We start from the raw sequence: 9,829 nt of genomic DNA on the forward strand, positions 1-9,829 counted from the left end.
TTCTGTCTCTCCATGATGGACTATAGCTCCTCAAACTGTGAGCCAGAACAAACCCTTATACCCTTCAGTTGCTTTTGCCAGGTATTTTATCAAGTGATTAGAAAAGTAGTAATCAGACCCACTTCCTAATTCCTTTACCACAGGTGAGGGAGGCACGATGGCCTATTGCGATGTTTTGTTGTGACCTGAGCAGACTGCCATGAAGGTTGGCCTCAAAAGCTACACTTGTGAAAAACTATATCCTTTACGGCTTAAATATGCAATGACCCTCACAGGCTCCTATTTGTAGGGTTTATAGGCCTGGGTGTTGGGGCTATTTTGGAAGGTCCTACAAATTCTAAAACGTGGGATTTAACGTTTGCTTTAGGGATAACCAACTTCTCTCTGATTTGATTTGAGGTCCATTTCATGAGGAAACCATACCCTAGTACTGTAAGGCTGGTTAACAACCCATGTCCTGGCAGGTTGCAGGCCCAGGTAGAGCACTTACTGCTGTTATTTAACTAAATTGGCATAGCATTAAACTGCCTTCTAAATTCCATGCTTACACCCAGAGCAAAATCTGCTCTCAGCTTTAATCAGAGAAATCTCTTTGCAATAAACATTTAGAGACTCCTGGATGCCCAGCTTGCTGAAGGCCCAGCCAAAACCAAGACATTTATACTACCTTCACTGGGGCTCAGGAAATAATGGCAAAAGAGAAGGTGGAAAATATTTAAGACCTGGAAAATAAGGATTGATATATTGAAATATCAATATTGAAAAATAAGGGTGAGTGGCAGCTAGATACCATCCTCTCTTCTCAACACAAGCACTGCAATCATGAACTCACAACTGTGATTACCTGGGCCTGCACAAGATTGGCATTGACAGCCATCAATCATTGGAAGGGGAAGGGCTCATGAGGTCATACCCTTTCCCGCTGAACTCTTAGCTAGTGATAGAGTCTGAGGAAGAGAGAGTCACTGTCTTCAGTTGTATACCCACTGTTGAGCCTGTCAGGCTCCAACAGATTGTTCCAAACCCACGGTCACACAGAAAGCCCTGATGAAACTCAGTTGGTCGCTGAATGAAACAAATAGATATGAACTTGAAAAAGAGGTTGTTGGGAAAGGGAAAGACAGGTGAATAGTAGGAAGCAGGGAGAAGGCAGTGTCTAGGAAATCATTGCTATTTTTAATAAAAGATATTTGCGGCTCTCTCCTCTAGCCCAACAAGATGCCCAAAGGAAAGAAGGCCAGGGGAAGAAGGTGGCCCTGGCCCCCACTGTCATGAAGAAATAGGAGGCCAAAAAGGTGATCAATCCTTTGTTTGAAAAAAGGCCCAAGAAGTTCAGCACTGGGCAGGATATCCAGCCCCAAACAGATCTCACGTGCTTTGTCAAATGGCCCCACTACATCAGGCTGCAGAGGCAAAGGGCCATCCTCTACTCGTGACTCCAAGTACCTCCTGCCATTAAGCAGTTCACCTAGGTCCTGCACGGGCAAATGTCTACCCAGCTGCTTACGCTTGTCCACGAATACAGGCCAGAGACAAAGCAGGGGAAGAAGCAGAGGCTACTGGCCCTTGCTGAGAAGAAAGCTGCTGGGAAAAGAGACGTCCCAACTAAGACAGCACCTGTCCTGCAAGCAGGACTCAACACAGTCACCACCTTGGGGGAGAACAAGAAGGCTCAGCTGGTGGTGATTGCCCATGACTTAGATCCCAGTGAACTGGTACTTTTCCTACCTGCCTTGTGTCGAAAGAAGGGGGGCCCCTACTGCGTCATCAAGGGAAAGGCCAGGCTGGGGCGGCTGGCCCACAGGAAGACTTGCACCACGGTGCCTTCACACAGATTAACTCGGAAGACAAGGGCGCTCTGGCTAAGCTGGTGGAGGCTATTAGGACCAATTATAACGACAGACACGAAGATCTGCCGCCACTGGGAGGACACGTCCTGCGTCCTAAATCTGTGGCTTTCATTGCCAAGCTGGAAAGGGCAAAGGCTAAAATACTCGCCACTAAACTAGATTAAATATATACTGCTAAGTTTTCTGTACATAAATATAATTACAAAGTTTTTTTCTTTTAAGGTATTTGTGAATGTAGAAAAAAAAAGTAGGGTCTAGTTGGTGGGAGTGAACCCCTAGGGGTGAGTCTCCAGGATATTTTGTCCCTGGCCCCTTCCAGCCATGATCTGTTTCCTGTCTTCTGTGAAGATCAACCCTCTGTCTTAGCTCCTGCCACCAAGATGATCTGCCCAAGATCAGGGGGAAAAGCCATTGTAGACTAAACCCTCTGAATCCACGAAGCAAGACAATCCTTCTGTTAAGTGCTTTTTTCAGGCATTCAGTCACACTGAAGCTAAAGTTATCATACTCAAAATAAAAGGTCAAGGCAGAATCTTACAAGGTTCCATCACTGTCCTTCACATTGTCCTTCAACCCGTATGGATGTACACACCTGAACACAAGCACTGCTGTTGCACGACACAAAGGAGAAGCTGATTTTAAAATAAGCATTGAACGGCTGGATTTGTGGCTCATTTGGCAGAAAGTTGCCTGGCAAGCACAGATTCCCCAGAACAGCATCAACTAGGTATGATGGCATGTGCCCGTAACCCCAGCACTTGGGGGGGGGAGGGCAGAAGGATCAGAAAATCAGCATCATTCTTGGCTTCATAATGAGTTAAGAAGCCAGCCTTAACTACATGAAAGCCTGTCTCAAAAAATAAAATTTAAAAAAAAGAGAGAGAGACAAGAAAAAAGGTTGGCAACAAGGCTGATTCTGCTTACAAAACTGCTCCTACCTTGTTTGTGAGCAAAATAATAAGATCTAGGCTTTTTCCGACTTTTGTCTGTCCTCTTTGTGGGCTGTCTACCTGCCCCATTCAAGCCACAGGGTCTTAAAAGCCTTTTTCCCAAGTCACCTTTGCTTTCCTCAATAGATCTCCACCGCCCTTTATGATTTCAGATAGGCAACCAAACATCGTCCCCATGGCAACAGACGAAGGAGAGTAAACTTTTAATTACATCCCCAAATGTAGAGCTGTCGCCAGTGTCTGCCATGCTCTCCCCCAGCAGCAGACACAATTCTGGATTCCGTGGGCGGCCCCGCTTTTTCAACCCTCTGGGTGTTCGGTCTCTAAGTGCCTTAATGGGAGGTGTGTAACGCTGGCATTTCAAAGGGCCCCAAAGAGAGCCTTTCATTTTCCACAGCAAAGTAACCGAACTCAAAACTTTTATTAATAATGTAAAAGGCTCTCTCAGCATGAGGAATCTGCTCGGGAAAAAATGCAAAGAAATCAGAGGGGACTTTACTTTATCAAAGAGCACCCGAAATAAAGGCTGGGCTTGGTTCTGAGTGGAGGAGGGAGGCGTGCCTACCTGGAGCAGAGGTCAGTCTCTTTTCCTCCACCTGGGTGTGACCTTGAGAATGAGCGCCATCCAGTTGGTCCCAAGCAGCCCTGTGGAGTCTGCAAACACACTTGTGGTTGTCAGGTAATGGCCCAGAGCTTTGGCATTCCCTCCCTCTGGGGCAGAGCAGCGCTCTGCTGGTTGTGTCTTTACACTGTTCCAAATTCATCTCTGGGTGTGTTCCAGTTTCCCTTCCAGTCCAGCGCAACTTCCATCCTGATCTAGGGAAAGAAGCACCTTCAAAGCCAGGCAGGGTGGCCATATCACACCTGTCATTTCAGCACTCCCAAGGGTGAGGAAGGAGGACTGCAATTTCTAGGCCAGCCTGAGTTACTTAGAGAGACCCTGTTTCAAAACAAACCCCACCCACCTAAAAGTAAAAAGTAAAATAAAATAAAAAAACATTATCTTTTGATTCGGCCCTGTTCTCTTCCAGGTGAAAGGTCATTCTAATCCATGAACTCATTAACTAGTAGTTAACATTTCTTTCTTCTTTTCTTTGCTCTCCCCAACTTTGTTGTGAATTATTTAAATTTCTGAGATTTTTTTAAATCCTCGCAAACAAACAAAAAACCCCAATAATTATGTTATATACTTCACTTGGTTAGCCCAATTGGATACAATTAAGTGAACACATATGGTTTTGCTTGCTTATTGAAACTAATAAAAATAGCATATTAATAAAAAAAATTCCTAAATTTGCCCATCTCTCTCTCTCTCTCTCTCTCTCTCTCTCTCTCTGTGTGTGTGTGTGTGTGTGTGTGTGTGTGTGTGTGTGTGTGTAGAAGGTGTACCACATGTGAGGGGTTGCTAAAACAAAGCAAAATGAAACAGAAACTCCACAAGAAAACCAGTGTACTGGCAAGTTTTATGTCAAATTGACACAAGCTAGGGTCATCCTAGAGAGGGGAGCCTCCGCTGAGAAAATGCCTCCATAAGATCTGGCTGTAGGCAATCCTGTAGGGCATTAATTAATTAATGATTGATGGGGGAGGCCCCAGTTCATTGTGGGTGCTACCATCTCTAGGCTGCTGGTCATGGGTTCTGTAAGGAAGCAGGCTGAGCAAATCATGGGGAGCAGCACCCCCTCAGTGGCCTCTGCTTCAGCTCCTGGCTTCAGGTTCCTGCCCTGTTTGAGTTCCTATCCTGACCTTCTTCAGTGATAAACTACAATATGGAAGTGTAAATACACCCTTTCCTCCCCAATTTGCTTTTTGGACATGGTGTCTCCTCACAGCAATAGAAACCCCAGCTAAGACAAACAGTGAGTTAGTTTTGTGTTGGCCAATTACTCCCACGCATGAGGCCTGCCCTGGAGTGTGGGGGATTGACCCATTGATACTTCATTGGAGAAAACTGAGTTTTTCCCTTCCCAGCAGATATCAACTGCAAATAGCTTCTTGGTTAGGGATGGAGCGGTGTGTCTACTCTCTCTTTTCAGTGCTGAGATTTTTGACTGGTTTAAACCTGTGCAGGTCTTGTGCTGTCACAGTCCCGGTGAGCTCGTAAGTGCATAAGCCCTATCGTGTAAGACACGGCTTCCTTGAGTCATCCATCGTCTTTAGCATTTACACTCTTTCGGCCTCCTCTTCTGCACAGGTCCCTAAGACTTGAGAGGGGTTTGGTGGAAACACGCCGTTTAGGGCTCAGTGCTCCAGTGTCTCTCTCTGCACATTGACCAGTTGTGGGTTTCCGTATTGATTGCCGCCTACTGCATTAAGAAGCTTCTCTGGTAGCTCGCCCTTGTCTTCTGAGACAGGGTCTCTGTCTCTCACTGAACCTGGAGCTTGTACTCATGGACCATCTGAACACTCAGCTCCAGATATCCACCTGTTTTGCCTCCTAGTGCTAGGAATACAGATGCCCGTGGCCACTCTTGTTTTGTTGTTGTTTATACGTGGCCTCTGGAGATCTGAACTCAGGTCCCAGCATGAGTGCTTTGCCCACTCAGCCATCTCCTCAGCTCCCTGACTATAGATTTTCTTGAATAATAAACACATAAATGCTTTTAGTCTATGTGCAGACGCAATGGAGTCAAGGAGGGCTGTACTCAAGGCTCTGCCAGCCTTGTGTTTATCAGATCTTATGCCAGCCTGGGTTCCTTTATTGGTCACTTTTTATTAAAGGGAAACATGGAGAGAAGCGTAGGAATCAAGTGTGTGTTACTCACAGTACTCCGGCACCAACTCTCACGGAGAACTTCCCATGTCACTTGTGTCACTGTCTCAGTCACTGTCCCTTGCTGTGACGAGACACCACACCAAGGCCAACTCTTAGGAATGACAGCATTTAACTGGGGGCTTGCTTGCTGTTTCAGAGGCTGAGTTCATTATCGTCATGGCAGGGAGCATGGTGGCATTGCACGGCACTGGGGCAGTACCAGAGAGCTACGTCCTGATCCGGGGAGCACGTAGGTCTGGTGTGGGCTTTCAAAACCTCTAAACCGACTCTTAGTGACACACTTCTTCCAACAAGGCCACAACGCCTAGTCATTTTCAAGTAGTGCCACTCTCGCCGGGCAGTGGTAGCACACATCTTTAATCCCAGTACTTCTGTGAGTCTGAGGCCAGCCTGGTCTACAGAGCCAGTTCCAGGAGAGCCAAGGCTACACAGAGAAACCCTGTCTGGTAAAACAAAATCAAACAAACCCCAAAACCCCAAATAGTACCACTTCCTGATGACTAAGCATTCAAATATACAAGCCTATGGGAGTCACTCTTATTCAAGCTACCACACTCCCCGGGCTTTTTAAAACCTAAGCCTCGTTAGTGACTGGTCTTCCTTGCTGTGACAAAAATACCTGACAAAAAGCAACTTAAGGAAAGAAAAGAGACTTGTCACGTGGTTTCAGAGGGTTCAGTCCACTGGGATGAGACAGTGCCGTTCTGGAAGGCCAAGGTGAGACATGGCTGCCCATGCACCCTGAACACTGATCATGAAACAGTGCCACCCACCTCCAGGGCGGGGCTTTTCACCTCAGTTCACCCAGTCGAGAAACTCCCTCATTCACAGGCCCAGAGGTTCGTTCCCATGCTGAGTCTAGATTCTGTCAAGTTGACAATATTAGTCATCACAGTGACCTCACTGGGCCATTGGCATCTTGACCTGTTCCTGACTCACCAAAATGACCTCCAATGGGGCTTCCGCTGGCTTACACCATCCCACTGGGAAGCAAAGAATTTGATTTGCAGGCCTTCCCTGGCGCCTGCTAGAGCTGACAACTCCCACCTTGCCTATCCATGAGATTTAAAGTGCCCAGGATCACTGCAGTGCCTTGAGCACCTTTAAACTGGAGAATCAAGCTAAGCCTTTTGGCTCTGTGTGTATAGTGCTTTCCGTGCTACACCTGCAGTGACATTTTACCATAATTAATCAGAAAAACAAAACAAAACATCTTGTCTACTGTCTAGAGACAGAGGGGAGGGGAGGGCAAGAGCCTGTACTGAATATTGATATTTACCTAGGAAGAGCCTTGCTAGAGTTAGCCGTGCATATTCAGGGAGGTGGAGGCTGGTGGGAGGTTGAAAGGGTTGAGGAAGGTTAACATCGGACACTTGAATTCAGAACTTCTGGTCAGTGGGGAGTGGCAGAGTAGCGTCACCCAGAGGTTCAGCAGATGGTGGCTGAGCACACATCCTTGCCCTTGTCCTTTTTTGGATGAGACTGTGGGGCTCCCATGCCATGTGGCCACACTGGCATAGCTTCTGTGACAGCCACCACTGGGCACCATGTTGAGACCTTCCCCTTCTCACTTGCCATCTCTCTTTGTGTTTATTGATATTGGCGTTGATGAGGCTGTACCATTCTGTTCCTTCCTCCATTCAAACCTGTTTCACTCTAGGATCTTTCCTGCTCCAGGGTCCCTTTGAGGAGGCCCCCAGATGTGCACAGGCCTCCAGCTTTCTCCAGCCCTGGACTGTGTCACTCTTCATCTGTCCTTGCTCTGTGAACTCAGATAAGAGCCTTGCTGCAGAGAGGTGAGGGAGGTTACAGAAGGAGTCTCTTGTTGGGTTTTCCTGCTTATCATTTCCCTCACTATCAAGCTGGGTTTGGGGACAAATACCAGAGACGACATGACAGTGGTGGTGATGTGTACACTTCAATCCCCTCAAGGGAGCACTGTATATACTTTCAGCATCTCTCTCCTCCAATCCTCCCTAGAGGGTCCAAAGATCCTGTATTACTTCTAAGTTTAAGATATAGAACTCCACCCACAGACAACACCAAATAATAATATAATGATGATGATAATAATAATAAAGGCAAATGAATCCACTAAACAGACAGGGACAGAACTCCCTCTTTGCACTTGGGAAGACAGAGTGGACCGTGTCCACTCTCAGAACCAGGATGATTTGGCTAAGCCATCCTCATGCCTGTGCTTTGATAAACAAGAGCAGCGACTCGGATTTGAGTCCTAAGCCAGGAAAGGCGCTTTCAGCTCCTAGGGTTGTCCAGGTAGACCAGGTGGTTAAAGGAAAGGCAGTAGCAATGGTCAGAAGTGAACCGCTTACAGGCTAGGCCCCAGCAGCGACCTCTCTGTCCCTCAACCTCCTACACCCAGCACTGACCTTGGAAAATCCCTTACTACACATCCAACCAAGGAGGTCAAGCTAGGACTCTGGGTTAGCCGCCTGTGTGGAAAGTGTCTTTTGATGATTGATTAGCTAATGCTGGAAACAGCTCAGGATCCAAACCCCAGTTCCTCAGAAAGTGTTAAGCAGAGTTGTTAGGGGATCAAACAGGGAGGCCTTTGTGTGGGGTGCCAGGATGGTTTTGTTAAATTATGAAACTGGCTTCAATAAACCGCCTGGAGGTACCATCTGCAACACGCTTAGCACCCACCCCTACACAGTTCCCCGAGCTGATTGAATTATTTGTACACAACTTACTTTGCTTTCATAGGGCATTCAATTGCTCAGAGACCCTGAAGTCTTTTACAGCCAATTCCTGGCATCTGGCTGCCGTCAGGAAGGTCCTGATGGATTTTGTCTTTAAGGGATGAAAAGGGGAATTGGATCATCCTGCAAGTTAATGGAGGTTGTTGCCAGTGGGGGAAGGCCTCACCCCTATTGAATCTGGCTGCCTCCTGGCTGCTGCAGAAATGATTTTGTGAAACTGATGCAGGTACCAGGAACCTTTGCAAAGTAGAGGAGATGCTCTGAGAGCCTGAGTTTTATGCTAAGAAGCTTGCATCTCTGACTCTGGCTCCTGGGAACACAGCTCTGAGACAAGCCACTACCTGTGCTGCTTTTGAGACCATCATGCTGTGAAGGGCACAGGCTAGAGTAGAACCAGAGACCTTCAAGCCACTCCAAACGCTGAGCATCTACCCTGTTGCCACCTCCAGCTGATAGCGAGCCAAGGGCAGTGAGTCTTCTAGCCAGCCCGCACAGAGCTGAGAAGCCAGCCCTGCTAAGTCCTAGGGACCTGCAGGTACATCAGCAAAGCATGTGACAGTTGCTGCATTGTGCCACAAAGCATTGGAGTCCTTAGACAGCTGGAACCGCTCTGCCCAGGAACCAACTGTCCTGGGGTGGCCTACCAAGAACAGGAATCAAGAGTCCTTCAGTTCTAGGGATGAGAAGAGAACTCTGGGTTTGAGTATCTGCTGTGTTGCAGCCTGCCAGGCTCGTGCTGTCATTTAAACCTATGAGGAGGGAAAGGCAGAGGCGCACAGAGAGTCTCAGCACCAGGGATGTCTATGTAGCCTCCTGCCCCCAAACAGGCTCACACCAGCTCACATGCTGGTGTCAAGGGGCCACTGGGATTCGTGTGGGAACACTGTGGGTGCCATCCAGACAGCAGCTGGCTGGTAAGCAGACATTGTCCAGCTAAGACTCCTTCCTAGGAACAGGAAGTGAAGCTAAAAGACTACAGTTTCCATGCGACAGAAGGCCGTGCGAGTGGTTCTATGATGATGGTTAGAAGAGGGGTAAGGGCCAGGGCTCAGCAGTGAGGGCAGCAACATGGGCATACAGCAGAAGGGCTGCCAGGCCCAGGCCTAGGTTAGCACAGTTCCATGGCAACGTAAGTCTCCACCTGTATCAACATTAGCTGTGGATGGCTTCTTGGGGTTAAGATGATGATGTGTGTGTAAATATGACTTTGGGTGCTGTTTCTCAAGAGCCATCCATCCATCCTGTGTTTTTGTAAAAGTTTTATTTCATTTTATGCATATGAGTTTTACCTGCATGTATGTCTATACACCACATGTATGTAGCACCGAGGAGGCTGAGGCAGGAGAATCTTGAATTTCAGGGCTGTGCCTGTGACCTCACAATAGGGAAGGTTGAAGCAGGAAGATCATGAGTTTGGATTCCACCCAGGCCATACAAAGAAATCCTATCTCAAGGCAAGAAGCAATTATCACTGACTAGACAGCTGTCTCCATTCCATCTCTCCACACCTGCTCCATGGACATGCTGTGAAAT

The 9,829-nt window shown here is 47.5% G+C and overlaps 1 pseudogene; it reads left to right on the plus strand.

The window, feature by feature from the left end:
• The first annotated feature begins 1,218 nt into the window (after positions 1–1,218).
• On the plus strand, positions 1,219–2,014 carry LOC129675888 (60S ribosomal protein L7a-like; annotated as a pseudogene).
• Positions 2,015–9,829: the final 7,815 nt, after the last annotated feature.

The sequence above is a fragment of the Psammomys obesus genome, unplaced genomic scaffold, assembly GCF_907164565.1.
Source record: "Psammomys obesus unplaced genomic scaffold, mPsaObe1.curated_primary_1811, whole genome shotgun sequence".
Classification (NCBI taxonomy): Eukaryota; Metazoa; Chordata; class Mammalia; order Rodentia; family Muridae; genus Psammomys; species Psammomys obesus.